The sequence below is a fragment of the Aplidium turbinatum genome, chromosome 3 (genome assembly GCF_918807975.1).
Source record: "Aplidium turbinatum chromosome 3, kaAplTurb1.1, whole genome shotgun sequence".
Classification (NCBI taxonomy): domain Eukaryota; kingdom Metazoa; phylum Chordata; class Ascidiacea; order Aplousobranchia; family Polyclinidae; genus Aplidium; species Aplidium turbinatum.
The window spans coordinates 15,284,556-15,301,095 of NC_137474.1; positions in this window are offsets into that span (position 1 = coordinate 15,284,556).

Below are 16,540 nucleotides of genomic sequence, written 5' to 3' on the forward strand. Positions count from 1 at the left end.
CTTTTTAGCGAACACAGGTTTTTGCTTGAACTTTTTTGTTTTGGACTCAGTAAAAATTACTCTATCGAACCATATAAAAAAATATTGTCTACAGGGGGGGGTGCAACTCAATTGCATCTTTAAAGCGAAAAATCGAGGTCGGCCCACAGCCTAAGATATCTATGGCTAAAGCAAACCCCAGGCAAACCCAAACCTTTCCTCCAGTTCTGTGCAATGAAGCGTGAAGTGAAAAACCATCACGCTGGCTGCTTCATTAGCAAGCACCAAATTGATTGATTGATTGAATCTTTATCCTCGGACTGGGAAAGCTTCTTGCAGAGCTTAATCCTGGCAGTTTCGCATACTTGTAGAGGCTTTGAATCACTGACGCAGGCCCGGTCACCGAGAAATCGTCGGCAGCAGTGGCCGAGTGGTTAGCGCGTTGGGCTCGCAGTCAAGAGCCTGCATGTTCGACTCCAACCACCCACATTTGCTGTTGTTTCTCTGGGCAAGAAACTTTACGATAATTGCCTCTACCCAGTGATCGATTTCGAGTAATGGGTAGTACCAAATTTCAGTCATAGGCTAAGTAGAGTAGACAACCGGAAACAGACATTGCAGTCGGCTGCAGCGTGGGTCAGGTGTACGTCGGAAGGCGTACACCGATGCATAGCGCTCAAGTCCGCTTTCCCACAATGCAGGATAAAGATAATATAACAAACAAAAACAATTGACAGAGTGAAGTTTTCCGATTGTTGAAGTCTTGTTGCTGAGGAACTATTCCATCCATTAGATGCCGCTGAATGGAGAGCAGTCCTTAACGTGCGTTGCTCAAGCGCACACCCCGAGAGTCGAACCAGCGCAGCTTGATCTTGAAGCTTTTTCGTTCCAGAAGTGACGCGCTAACCGATTGAGCTATTGTAAATGCTTGATAACTTGTTTAGCAGTTATTAGAATCTTCGTAAAAACGCGGAATCAACGTTAAAATACAAGTAACTGACTGTTGTATTTCATTCAAGTTACTCTTATAAAAAAAAAAACAGGCCAAGTGATACAATCTTAAGGGTCAACTTCTCGAAGTGCTCAATTTCTATCAAAAACCTGCTCTTTCAGGCGCATTGTGTTTCGTTTTATGAATGTCAAATTTGGTGTAATTTCTCTCGTACGTCTATCAATCATTTGCCTGTTGCATACAACGATGCTTTTCGTATGTTGCATGGATTACCTCGTTACAAAGGTGGGCAGTAACTAGTTAAAAAAGTTACTTGTTACATAACTAGTTACTTTTTGAGTAACTGTAACTATAACTTCGTTACTTTTTTGAAAAAGTAACGATAAACAGTAAGCTAACTAGCTACTATTTTAGCATTTTTCAACAGGTAGCCTAGCCTACTAGTTACAGTTACTTGATTTTCTAAACAAAATTGGTCGTTCGTTTTTCAGTTTATGGCAGTTTTTCGTAGTGGTCAAATTATTTGTTTGGGAGAGATTATACGGGTTCGGCGACAAGAAGCGAGGTTATGTAGCCTACAGAAAGGAGCTGTGTAAACTACGAGGTAGGCTGTTGCAGCGTACAAGCGACAGAAAGGAGGCCGCGTAAATTGCGAGGTAGGATTTCGCAGTGTTCTATAACTAAGGATTGATGTCTGTGACGCCACAATCCTTTGTTTGTTCTCCTACTAAGCTGTCTGTTTTTAGAAATTTTACGTTCTCCTTTTTGTGAAGGGATTCTTTTTTGTAGATTGTGGTTAGGCTATATAGTTTTGAACACAGGTAGACTAGGTGGTCAGTACTCAGTAGTCAAAAACTTGAAAGTCGAAATGGATAGCCTAAGTTTCTGTCTAAACTTTGGACTCTACAGTATCTGAAACTGAATTAAACCCAGCTGGTCAGGAGCGTTGACAGGGGGGTCTAGGTGGTACTTTTGGACCCGGGGCCGGAATATTTAAGGGGCCCGGATTTTAAAAAATTCCCGGCGACTTCAAACATTATCAAGATCTTAATATAATCAGATCTAAAGGAATTGCCATCAGAGGTTAAAACAGCCATTTCAGCCGTCAGGTGGTAAAGTAACGGGACCCCTTCTGGGTACCAGGCCCACTTCAGCTTTCTGGTGGTAAAAAAGCTACTTCAGCCACCAAACATTAAAATAAGAATTTAATCTAGTATAGTGTTTTCCCTAACCACGAATATTACCCGAAACACAAATTTCAAAATAAACAGGCTAATATTTGTTCAAACGCAAAAACTGAAATGGCACAGGTAAGAAGATTGCTATCACTATTTCTGCCCTAAAAATTATACCAAAACCCTTTTCAGATTGCAGAAATCAGCAAATGTTTGACCGAGGCCCTTTTCCAAATCAGATTGAAAACTTTCTGACTGTCTGCACTACCTTTGCTGTAAATTCTCTTCTGGTGAGTCTAGAACAGGGGTTCTTAACCTTTTTTCCCTTATTACCCATTTCTGTCCAGATCAAAGTCCCATTACCCAAAATCTAATTTTATCTATTTTATCATATTAAAAATATAAAACAGCGTTATTCAACAAAAACAACATTTAATGTAAAGAACGACATCAATAGTTTCAGTGAGACATTTGCGCTTTTTTTGTGTACAATAGATGCAATATTGGGTGCGATTTTGTATACTGCACAAAGCAAGTCTGACTTCAGATCTAGCAGCTTGTTTTGTAATTTTGACTTCAAAGCAACAACACTTGAAAATGCTGATTCACAGAGATAAGTGGAAGAGAACATAGTCAACAATGTTAGTGGTTTTGCACAACTTTTGGATATGCTTTCCTCATCATTTTCCCAAGCTTTCATCTTCAAAAGAATATAGCTCGCTCGTCTCAACACTAACTCTAAATGTACACTTAGCTATGTAAACTACTTCAAATAGCAACGCAGCCATCAAGCTTGCTCATAAAACAACTGTAACTGAACTGATTAAGTTCGACAATTTCAATTCCTGATATTCCATCCGCTCAAGAAACCAAATCAAGAAAAAAAATCCGTGAAATTTTGCAACTATATCTTCCTAGCGTCTGTTTAAACTGACGCACATAAAACTGGCCTTATTTCCGGTTAAACACAAAAGTGTGCAAAAATTCGGCCGAATCTGTTCAACTTACCCTAAAACTAAGGTGCAAACAAGATATCGAAAAAAGATAAGACTTCAGGATGATATGGATTAATGTAAAATTTTTAAATTCATTTTTTTATTTCTTTCAGATGTAGCTTATAATTATTTCTGAAGAGGACACTATGTGGTGTCGAAAACGTTGGATTTAGTAGTTTTTTCATGTTTTTTTGTGTGTTTAATGTTAAATCTGTTAACGTTACTGAGTGTTATATGTATTTGGTACAAGCCAAGCTCTCTACCAAGGCTCAAACATAACATGTTGTTAAAACATAATCAACTTTTTCATCTGACCAATCCAAACCTTTCTTCATTAACTTTTGCATTCACCACATGCCCACATTGCCCAGCACCAGCAGAGGTGAATGAGAGAAGTCACTTTTTTTGACTCCGGCTCCGGTCCTGCTCCGAAAGTATTCTCCGGCTCTTGCTCCAACTCCGACATTTATTTTGAAGTGAAATAAGCGTGAAACTACCTTTGTCAAATAGTTTTAAAAAAACGCAAAAAAAAAACACCCGGCTTTTTGCTCGGGTTTTTCTCAAACCTGCTTTTGCTACAATATGCCTCTCCCCCCCAGGACAGGAGAATAACTAACTTTTATGATTTAATTTAGGGTGCTTTTAACAGAACATTTTTGCATGTAAAGCATTAAATTACCACTTTGGGCTCCTATTTTGCTTGCAAAGCACTCGATTACCTTTCTAGGCCCTTTTGCTAGATTACGGGCCCCCCAGGACTAAAGTAGGCTATAACAACTTTTATGCTTGATATCAGTCGTTCAGGATGGTTTTAACCAAACATTTTTGCGCGTAAACTATAAAACCACAATTTCGGGCCCCCAACAAACACAGGCCTGGGCCCTCAAGGGTAGGCCGTACCCCCTCTCATAGGCCTTGCCGGTAAGTAGTGATTGAATGACCACTGGTGCTACCTCCTCAGTCGGCCAATTTGACCGCCGGTTTCTTCTAACTAATTATTTAATTTTGCAATAGAATGATCGTGGATTAACTGTCGAAAATATCTAGTATCAAAGAGTGACGCAAAATTAGGTCAGCGCGTCATAATTACCACTGTTGTGTTGTGCGGGAACATTTGCTATTGTATGGAAAATATCCAGCTGCGATCACCAGCTATAAGTCTTGTTTGTAATTCCCGACGTTTATTTTAACAAAGTGTTAATCCGAAGTGCTAATTTACATAGGCTGGCAATCGTCGTCGTCGTCGTGTGAGCGTCTGGGGCCGAGGGTCTATCCTTTTACCACCCCAGATTCACGATGTTCCCGGACTACACTGGAAGGCTACTAGAGAGCAGCCAGTTTTTGGTTTCGTCATCCATGACACGCAGACCTTCCACTTCATTAGGTGGCTTGAAGATGGAGCAGTCATTGATGATGTGGTCTGCGGTCTGTTCCTCGGTACCACATTCACAGGAGGAAGAAGAGGCCATTCCCCATTGGTGCATGGTTGAGCGGAAAAGCCCGACGCCCGTACGGAGATGGTTGAGGCGCACCCATGCCTGTCTTGGTAGTGTTAGACCGATGGGGCGTGTGTCGGCGTCGGGGATGAACGAATAGAGTCTGGTGGCGGTTGACTTCCATTCAGAACTCCATTTATGGTCCGCCCAAGCAGCCGCAGAGACGTCTTGTACATCAGCTTCGTTGATAAGAAGTTGAGTGGCTGGCACGAATGGGTGTCTTGATTTCAGTCGACGGGGGTGCTCGTTTGGGAGAGCAGAGATCTTGTGGTGGAGAAGGTGGTTAGGCTCCAGTGCCCGTCGACCGAGGGACAGAGTGGCTTCTTCGCGACGAAGCTCAGCGGGTTGGATGCCAGCGAGAATGGGGAGATTGTCCAATGGTGTGGGACGCGGCATCCGGTCACTGTGCGCAGGGCGCTGTTTATGGCAGTGAGCACTGCGGCACCAAACAGGTGCACACTACACAGTACTCTGCTGAAGAGTAGACAAGGGCTAAGGCTGCTATACGCAAAGTGTCAGCCCTCGCCCCGCAGCTAGAGCCTGCCAGGCGCTTGAGTAGCGCAGCGCGGGATGTGAGTTTCTTGCGCAGTGACACCAAATGGTGGCGGTATGTGAGCGATCTGTCCAGTGTCACCCCAAGATATCTTGGTTCGGGGCAGAAGGACAGAGATTTTCCATTGTTTTGGACGTGTAGCTCACGATCAGCTTCCCGATTGTGGAGGTGGAAAGCTGCTGCCACAGTTTTGGTTTCGCTGAGTTTCAGTCGCCAGTTCTGGAGATATGCTGAGTGAGTTTTCATGTCCTGGCTCAAGGTGTCTTTTAAATTTTCCCCACGACTTTGTCGAGTGGAGAATTGCCAGGTCGTCCGCATAAGCATATTTGGCGGAGACCGTAGTTGGCAGGTCGTGGGTGTAGATGTTGAAAAGAAGTGGAGCCAGGACCGATCCCTGTTGGACGCCGTTTTTCAGGCGTCTCAGTCTGCTTCGCCGTGAGCTACCGGTGGTGAGGGTGAAGCTTCGATTCCTGACAAGTTCCATAATCATATGAACCATATGTCGGTCAGGAAGCAGGCGAAGCAGCTTGCAAGTAAGGCCGCGATGTCATACGGTGTCATAGGCAGCTGTAAGATCTAGAAAGACAGCGCCGGCCTTCTTTTTTGCCTCAAAGCAGTCCTCGATGTCTTGGGTTAAGAGTGTGACCTGATCAACGGTGGATTTTCCGCGCCGAAACCCAGCTTGCTCTTTTGGAAGGAGCGGGTCGATGATTGAGTTGACGCGTGCATAGATCAGTCTTTCGAGGATCTTGAAAGGAACACAGAGGAGGGATATCGGACGATAAATTCTTGGGTCCTCTGGTGGCTTGTGAGGCTTAGGGATCGCAACTACTAAAGCTCTTCTCCAGATTTTGGGATTGTGAGATGGTGCAGGCAGGAAAAGAGGAATCTACGTAACCATGACTTTAGGGCATGGCCAGCATGGAGCACAAGCTCAGGGCAGATCTTATCCGGCCCTGGAGACTTGTGTGGTTTCATTAGGCGGAGGGCGGTAGCGAATTCCTCTGGGGTGAAGTCTCCAGAGATTGCTTCCTCTTGTGGTGTTTCCACTCGCCAAAGGGCAGATACTTACTTGGCAACAAGGCGGGATGCCTTGCGGTCCTTCGTCTTGTAGACCCCGTTCTGCACTAGCTGAGAAGCGATGGCATTAGCAGAAACGGGGCACTGACGAGGGGAGTTTACTGAGCGCCCAGTGAGGTTGTTGATGATGCTCCATGCTTTGCGGCTTGAGTGTGAGAAGTCGATGGTTTAGACAGCTTCGTTCCATCGCTCAAGCTTCTTTGTGTCCAGCCGCTCAAGTAGTCTGGTGGCAGCGGTGTTAGAAGCAGCACCACTTGTGGCGCTTAGGTAGAAGCGATAGAGAGCTTTACACTCAGAGTCCCAGCATGGTGTATAGCTGGTTCGATGGCCACGTGGTATTGTGGCCTTTGCCGCAGTTATTATGGCATTGCAGAAGTCCTGGTATGCCTCGTCTGCGTTGCATGTTTCAGGTGATGGTAACTTTGCAGCAGACTCATTGGTCAGGAGGCTGTATTGATTCCAATCGGCTTTTTTGAAGTTCCATCGCTTCACCGGTGAACTCGGGACAGGAGCCACAAGTTTTGGGGCGATGATGAGGGACGGCCGGTGTTGGGACCGCGAGAACTTCTCAAGCACACGTCTGTCTGGAAGAGAGCTATCGACACTCGCGAAGGCCAAGTCAGGGTTTGTCCCTGTTCCCCAGCGGCCGGAGTGGAAACTGGCTGGTTCCTTTGGGTTGAATAGGAGGGCAAGGTGGCTTGTAGAGGCCCAGTCAGCCAGCAATTCTCCGTCGCTGCTTGTGTTGTTGTAGCCCCAGTCGATGTGCTGGCAGTTGAAATCGCCAGCGTAGAGACTGGGGGGGGGGGACGTTGGAAGGAATGGTGGCAACATTCGCGAGGGTAGGGGCTTGTAGATGTTGACGATGCTGTAGTTTTAGATACAAATGCACACCCACTCAATCTCAGCATCAATTGAAGATTCAGTTGGAGATTCAATTGGAGATTGGTCGACAAGGGTCCACTTCAGGCTCTCATGCACAAACGTGGCAATGCCGTGCTTCCTGCTTAAGGTAGACCCGGCTAGTGTGTAGTTGGGAATAGCTAGCCTATCTGCAGAGGTGCAGTGGGTCTCTTGGAGGAGGATGACGAGTGCCCGGTTGGTATGGGCAAGCTGCTCCACAACTTTGATCTTGCTTGTTGTGTAGCCTTCTATGTTGAGCTGCAGAATGGTGGGGCGTCTGAACTTGTCCATTGCCCCTTGCAGCTGTGCCGTCCGGGTGGAGGCTCTTGGTTGACAAGTTTCGTTTGGCATCTGCTTGGGTGCAGATGTTACTCACAGGATGGGGCACGAGGAGCCACTTGTCGTCCATCCCGGCTGGCTGGCAATATTGTCGTGTTTATGTAGATTCAATGTTGTCGGACATTGAATCGTTGTTAAAAAGGAGAACTATCCAGACAACAAAATTTGTCATTTTTACCCTGATTTAACGACTGCAAACGTAGAATCAATGTAAAAATGACGGCTTTTGTTGTCTGGGTAGGTTAGTTGACATGCGAGGGGAAAACACGTGTCTTCAGAGTTGAGAAATGTTTCCGCTGTGGGTTAGTGACTTCACAGCCTAAATGGTGACATCATAACGGTATAATGGTCAGGTTTTATGAAAGGCGGTATGCAGTTGAAACAATTTACTGAACAGCGAGCAGTTGAAACAATTTAGTGTCGTTAGATGGTCCCGCAATACTGGATTACAATCCCGATAAAGCAGCTATTGCGGGGTACAACGATTCTATTGTAGGATGTCGGCCAGACTTCAACAACGCTAAGTGATCATTTTAGCATTGTTGCAAGTTTAATTCTATTCACTTGTACTATTGTTATTTTTATTTTGGCCTCCAAGCACGCAGATTTTGTCGGCAAGAAAGAGCTTTCGGTAGGCCACGATGGCTGCCGGAAAAAAACACGAGTTTTAAGGCCTGCTATACTTTGTTCAACTGTGTTGTTAGGCCGTTATCACTGATTAGGTTAAAGTTTTTTGAGGTCAGAGTTGTCAGTGCTTTAGCGCTGTTTCGCATCACAGATTTCTCAAGAAGCTCAATCTTGTAGAAGATGTCCAACTACTGTAGCCTACCTGCCAAGAAGAGGGCGTGTTAAATTCAGTAATGTACGCGCATACAAAAAGTATTGACGCCGTCAGCGTAAACGCAAACGTTCGAAAAACCATACGCCGTATGTGTCAACGTAACTTGTAAAAAAAGTTGGCGGCGTCAGCGCATACACTAGTGTAAACTAATTTTGTTTGGTAGGTGCCAAACATTCACACGGTATAAACCACTCGAAACAAACAAGTTTTATTTTGAATTTCCACGAAGAAACACAAGCATCTGAAAATGTTCATCTGACATTTTGCTGTGTTTTGATTCCAATATGTCTTTGCCCATTGAAAACATTCTTTCAACTGCAGCGCTGGAAGGTATTGGCGTCACTGGCGTGTTGTACCGAAAAAAAATACATTAAAAAGTATGCGTTGACGCTATGCGCTAAAAAACCGCGAAAACTTTACGGCGTAGCCTCAAGCGCAAACTATCCAAAAAAATGTGGCCGCAAGCGTTAGCGTAAACAAAAAGTCAGACTTGCAGACTTGCGGCGTATACGTACATCTCTGGTTAAATTTTAGTATTGCCAGATGTTTTTCAAATTTTAACCCTTTGAAGGTTGGGGAAGGGCTGTCAATTCAACTTTTTTGTATCAACAGTTGTATCTCTAAAACCACTGAGGCTGCGACTACGAGATTTCTTGACTTTTCCTAACTTTTATTTACCTCTATTGAGCTGAAATTTTGAGCGAATAAAGGTTATAACTTGAGAGATATAATAAGGCATTTCTCAGCACATCCTCTGAAATATTTCAAATTCCATTGTTCAAAATTTTCCCACCAGCTGGATGAAAATAATTATTTTGGTGTCTCGTTAATCCTAACTGTTTCACAGCGTGAAGGGAATTGGCTGTATGCGTAGACCTTTTGTTCTCACCGCGGCTTATAAGCGACGTTGATACAGTGAAAGCTTCAACTTTGATACGATGAGTTACCGTCGCTTGCGGTTGAAATTGCGTAAAATTAAACACAAGACTTGGTGCCAATGTATCTAGCGCGACAATTGTTTTTCGCATTGAATGATGTCCTTTCAATCAAACAAAGCATACAACGTTATTGCAATGACTCAGCGTCATTTGGAGTAGATTTGATGTAAAATGTGAGATAAGTATTGAAAGTGATCGACTTGTTTCTTTTGATTGCATTTTCCTTTCTCGTGGCATATTCAACGTTGTGGACTGTTTCTACTAGATTGCTCTGTTTGGTCTACAACGCTTTTATGAATAATTTGAAATTTAGCTACTGTAGAATAGGGTGGCTCGTTTTTGAACTTTTTTTTAAAATTCTCTCGGGGTAGTGGGGAAATGGTGCCAATGAGTGAGAAAACGCTCATGACAAAATTTGAGATTCGTAAAAAATTGTCTTCAGCCTCCTCATGGGGCCCAAAAATCGAAAAACGGGGTCAAAAACGCAATTTTTTTCAAAAATATTTTTAGTTTGGGTAGATGCAATATTGTTTAGATATATCTAATTAGCCTAAGAAAAAAAAATTGAAGTCATTTGAACTATTCCTTCAGCTTCCTCACAGCTTATGAAAATTTCGATTTTACTGAAAATTTCGCATTTTTGGGGGTGGTTACATGATACATAATTGCGTTAGACATTTTGCCAGCTATAAAACGTCATTGTATTCCTCTTTATAGACCTGCCCTGAGCTGTTGCGTCATTTTTTAATGAAATTGGGTTAATTTGGTAGGAAAAAGTGACGTCTTTTATTTGAATTTACGTCACTGACGAAGTTTGTAGTTATGTAACCACAAACAAAAATACGAAATTTTCAGCAAAATGAAAATTTTCAGAAGCTGTGAGGAAGCTGAAGGAATAGTTCAAATGACTTCAATTTTTTTTTTAGGTTATTTAGATATATCTAAACAATATTGTATCCACCCAAACTAAAAATATTTTTGAAAAAAATTGCGTTTTTGACCCCATTTTTCGATTTTTGGGCTCCATGAGGAGGCTGAAGACAATTTGTTACGAATTTCAAATTTTGTCATGATTGTTTTCTCACTCATTGGCACCATTTTCCCACTACCCCGAGAGAATTAAAAAAAAAAGTTCAAAAACGAGCCACCCTACTGTAGAAGCTGCGCTGTAACATATTATGATTTTAGTTTCAAATCTTTCCTTCTGTCCGACACACTATCAAAAGCAGAAAAGGCGTCGATGTTCCCAAAGCTTCTCAAATATACTTGTATAAATATTACTTAGTACATATACTTAGTATAAACTTAGTATATATACTTAGTACGATCGTTCCACCACGTTTATACGTGACGCGGCTTAGTTGAATCAATATATTTGAGGCTTCTTGCACCAGGTTCACTGTCACTGATAAACTGAAACACAATGCAGTACCTCGCAAAGCAATAATTGTAGCGTAACATTGGCATGTGCTATAACTCGTCATAAATTGTGAAAACTTGCGTATTTACTTGTCAAGCTGTCTCATGTGAAATACATGTTTACATAGCAATGCCACAATGAAAACTCATGTCCGTTTACCAAACTGAAGATATGAACTTATGCGACGTCTTGCAACGTTGAATCGACAAAAAGGCGGGTAAATGAGAATGGCTATGCTGCCAGTACTTGGTCTAATGCGAGGCCGGTGCACAATGGGAGAAGGGGCCGAGCTAACATTATATCTGGCCCGACTAGTGTTAGAGGAGAAGCCAAAGAAGCCAAGACTCCTCGGCAAGCATGGGAACTTTTTTTTTTTAAACATTTTGAACATTATTGTTCAAGAAACAAATAGAAAAATTGCCACACTCATTTCTCAATTGCCAAAGAGAATTTTAGATGACAGCAGGTACTGCCAGTGGCGTAGCCAAGGGGGGGGGGGTTTTGGGGGTTACAACCCCCCCCCCCCCTTTGGCAGTCACGTGTGACGTCACGATATTGAGAATGATGCTTTCAGTCTAAAAAAAATTGCCTAATTTTAAACAAAATTGCATTAAAAGAGCGAGTTTTGCCAATACCAAACATTCAAACATCTCAGCCAGGAATTAGCAACAAGAAAACACAGAGACTTAGCTTTATTACCGAACAATGCCGAAGAAAACATGATCTTATCCATTTGCTATGCTACTGGACAGCACCATTTTACAGGAATATTCATACCCACATTTTTGTTGAAAATGCTCTCAGAATGCACCAAATTCAAAGTAATTTTTCAAAATTTTCTGGGGGAGGCCCCCCAGACCCCCCGCCGCTGGGTGGTCAAAACCCCCTCTTTCAAAATTCCTGGCTACGCTACTGGGTACTGCTATTTTGGCCCAACCAACAACGAGGAGATGCTGGCCTTTGTTGGATTGGGGTATCTTCGGGGGCTTTTAGGACAGGCTGGGCATTCCAAGGATGTATTGTTCAATCAACTGCAAGGGCATCCCGTGTTTAGTGCAACAGTGAGCAAGAACCGCTTTAAATTTTTATTTTCGAATATTTCGTTCGACGACCAAAATACTAGGCCGCAAGCCCGCAACGTTGGAAGAATGACCGGTTTGCCGCATTTCGAGTCGTTTTCTAAATGTTTAACGAAAACTGCATCAAACATGTCATTCCAGGTGACTACTTGTCGTTGGACGAAACGCTATGCCCCATGAGGACACAAATTGCCTTCAAGCAATATAATCCAAACAAGCCTGCGAAATATGGCCTTCTGTTCAAGTCGGTAAACGCCAGCAGATTCCCATACACATTTTCGGCATCGGTGTATTCAGGTAAACTGAAGGAAGAGCCATTTCATTTTTACGTTCGTGGAACAGAAGAAGTGGTAAATGGAATGGTGATGAGCCTGGAACAACACGGTGACCTTCAAGGTCGGAATATTTCGTATGACCGCTTGTACACCTCCATAGCACTCGCGCAGTGGTTGCTTGACAGGGGTATAACGTCAGTGGAAACCCTCAACGCTATACGTAGAGGAATACCCATGGAAGTGAAGCAAGTGAGTGGTAGGGAAGAATTTTCCTGCTGATCTCAACCTACATTCTTATGTAGTAAAAACGAAGAGTTTTGGCATGCGGAATTTGTTGATGTTGACGACCATGCAACCTCTATTGGGGATTACCAAGGATGATGGCAAAAAGAAGCCAGGCTTGTATAAGCTTTACGAATTCACAAAGGGTGGCACCGATATCATCGACCAAAAGATGGGTTCATTCACGTGCAAAGCGAAGTCCCCACAATGGACAACTACTGCGTTTGCTTATTTTTTAGATACTTGCCGGGTCAATGCATCTACAGTTTTAGCACTAAATGAAGGGACTGATCCACGCAAGCGAAAATCCTTCGACTTCGGTTGGGAACTGACCATGGAACCCGTGAAGCCATTCGCAAAGTCGCGATCTCTCCAGGGCCTGAACTATCACACCATACATAAGATTGAAGCAGTAGTAGGGAAACAACCTTCAACAACCCCTATATCAACTCCAAGCGGCAGAAGGGCCACTCTGCCCCCACTATCGTCGATACGACGTAGATGCGACGTATGCAAACACGCCATTATGGGAGAAGGTGCCAAAGCCAGAAAAAATAAACTACGGTACCAAAAAATCGTGGCCAATGTCAATGTTGTGAAAAGCCTTTATGCCCTGCACTTTCCATACGAGCTTGCGTGTCAAGCTTGCTTTTGCGCAGAATAAACTATTTAAATGATTGCGGTTTTATAAACTTTGGCTTCAACCACAGCCTAAATAAAACGAGGGGCTCAATGAAAGATTTTTCTTTTTTCCTTTTATTAGACAGATAGCTATTTTTACGTTGATTCAACATATCAAGACGTTTAATACTTGTAAACAGGCGCGGTTTTGCAATTAGATTGCTTATCAAAATCATCGATCCTTTTTTGTATAAAAAGTTGGTCATAAAACTAATCGTAATAGGCCTACTCGATGTAAAATTCAGCATTTTTATATGCTGAAACAGAATTGTATTTATATTTCATAAATCCATTTTCTATTTAGAAAATATCAATATAATGCGGTTTGAACATAGTTGAATTTTAGCACGGACAAAACGGCTGATTTTATGACTTTTGTACAAACAAGGACAGAAGAGAAGTAATCTAATTGCAAACTCGCACATGTTTACACCGTCTTGCGATGTTAAATCCACGTCGAAATGATTGTATAAACGCCACCCTGCTTCTTCAGCTGGTCTACATTTGTTAATAAAGCGTAGGAGTTGCTGTTCTAAGAACCGAGGTCACAAGATCGTAATCCAAATTGGTGTGACGCGCGTTCAGAAATCTCATTACTGCATGTAATTGATGAAGTATTGTTCTTTTAGACAAGCAGCGAGCTTATGTTTGAGCGTGGGAAAAGTTATTATTTTGCATGAAAAATATGGATTCAAATTGAGATTATGTAAAAAAATTTTAGCACAACATTGCAATACATGTTCTTCATTACTCTACCAAAAAATAATGTGTAAACTCACGCTACAATTGCTTTAATCGCAAAATAATCCAAAAGTCATAAGTCACCTCAACATTTCAACGTATATGAGCAGTTCTAAAATTCACATAGTTTTAATATTCGGATATGCTCAGCGTGAATAATTTTACAAAGTGAATCCCAAATTTTAAAACCGTGCCTTAAAAAATAACAGAGACAGAGATATCACTCCTAAAGCATAAGAAGAATCGACAGCCCTCCCCCCCAAACTAAATAAGATTCCAGGAGCCCAACCTCCTAAGTGTTAAGCAGAAATGCTACTTTACAGTGGTAGCCTAGTAGCCCAAGTGCTGTCCATTGAAAATTGTTCAAAAATTAATTTAAAGCCATTTTTTATTCTCTCAACCAAACTCATTAAAGCTCACGATCTTCACAAACTTAATTTACTTACATACAGAACTTTTACCCATAAATTTGAATATGCAATTATGCATCACCCATCCCTGGTATCACCTGACACATTACACGTAGGCCTAGCCTATATCCCTTAGGCCAGTGCTTCCCAACCGGTGGGTCGCGAAGCTATTTCAAGTGGGTCGCGAAGCATTTCTAAATGTTTTAAATGTTAAAATTTTCTAAAAAATACCGACATTATACTATGGATCTCACAAGCCGCAGTTTGGTCTTGAACAGTAGGTAGGCCTACTGCGCCTTTGCCATCTCTACTCTTATCTTCACTTCATTTGTTGACTTTTCATTTTCATGAATCACTGTTGCCACTTTCTTGTCATGAAAAAGTACTAGATTTGACTGAAAAAAACATTAGATTCACAAAAAAAAACACTAGTATCATAAATGCACGACCATTTACATGCATAAATGTACAAAAATGACAGCCAATAGCGTTAGTGAGTGTTAAAAGTCCTTAAAATTTCAAAGTAGAACTGAATTTCCTTGAAAGTGAGAGCCCTGAAGTCATAGCCGTAGGAGAGTAAAACATTTTGGGGGAGGCGAACAAAATTTTTCCATATTTTTCCCAAATTTGGCCTTTGCAAATATATTGTCAAAAACGCAATATTACTCACAATCATCTCTGAGGTAGAGTCTAAGAACTCCACACTCATCAAATGTAAGCCGACGAAATGCAAGCCATATGGTAGACCAGGGGTGTGCAACCTTTATTACAGGAGGGCCAGATATAAATAACTGGGAGAAACCGCGGGCCGCACCTTTATTTAACATATGATTTCTAGTAGTTGCAGGCACTAAAAAGTATTTTTTTGTTATTGATGTTATTCTTGTGGCATTATTAGGGGTTATCTCTTTGCAGAAATAATAAGTCAACACGCATAAATTTCTGAAGAAAACAGTTATTCAAATTTATTGTCACACCGACTTTATACGAGTTTAGTGAGAAATTTGCAGCTGGCTTCTTTTCCCGACTGCTTTTTCCCCATTTACTTTTTCCCAATTTTCCAAATGTTTGTCTGTCGCCATGGTCAGAACCGATCAATATTGAGTTTTTATGACGCCTATTTTAGAAAAAAATGGTTTGCACAAATACGTTGAGCCAAAAAGAACCATTTTTGAAGCCATGAGTTTTTTTCAAATGTGAAAGTCATCTTGGTTGAGATGTTTTCGATAAAAACCGCCAAGATTCATTTCTAAATACTTTGCTTTCAAATCCGTTTTCTCTTGAAGATCGCAACCAGCTCAAGTTGGATATCAGCTGGTGCTTCGTTAATGTCTGTATTGAATGGCGAAGAGAATATACCAAACAAATGTTCATGAGATTTGAAGTCCTTGAAACGAGCCAAAAAAATTCATACAACAATTTTTCAAGTTGGTCTGCAAATTCAGTTTTCTTCTCAGGATGCATTCCATAGCCTCTCAAAGTTGGAAAGTGGAAAAGATTTTCTGTCTGTATGTGAGCTTTCCAATGTCGTAATTTGTTCATAGAGCCTTTTATGTGACCATACAGTTTTACGTTCCAAATGATTAAATACAATGGATTGCGGTGGCCGGTAGGAGATTTCTAAAATGGTTAGCAGAAGGTGGTAAATCTACAGTAGGCCTACGACATAATAATCCACTCCACAATGAATTGTTCACTCGTAGGCTTACCAGACTAAAATAAATTATAAACACGTTTCACGGGCCGCGCACAATTCAAAATTGGCACATCTTCGCGGGCCGCACAATTCTTCTTCGCGGGCCGCATTTGGCCCGCGGGCCGCACGTTGCACACCCCTGTGGGAGACTACGCTACCTACTTTAGTCTACTTTGAACACTTTTCACAGTCATTTGTGTGTATTTTTTTTAAAGTATTTATGCTAAATATCTCAAATTTGGTCATCACTGGGTGTAACTAGACAAAAAACTCGAGTCCACTTTGAAAAGCACTACAAACACATTGATGCAGCCAAACAAAAATAGGTGGGGCTACTTTGAACGCTGTCCAAACTTATGCACACCAACATAGCGGTAAATCGCTAAAAAAACACTAGATAGCAAAAAAAAACACTAGAACACTAAATGCAACCCAAAAATACTAGATCTAGTGGAAAAACACTAGGAGTGGCAGTGGCACCACTGTCATGAATTGTAGACCGTGTTTTCTATTAGACCGGGAAGTTATTGCAGTATCACTACGTAACAATTATGCAGCAATGTAACAATTAGATGTGCTGTGTCGCATTAACTATTTCAGTACGTACGCCAGTAGCAAAGATGCCATAATAAAGATGTCAAATCTCATTGTGGGTCGAACCAGGGGCGCCGGAAGCGGGGGGGGGGGGGGGGCAGGGGGCAAAAGTGC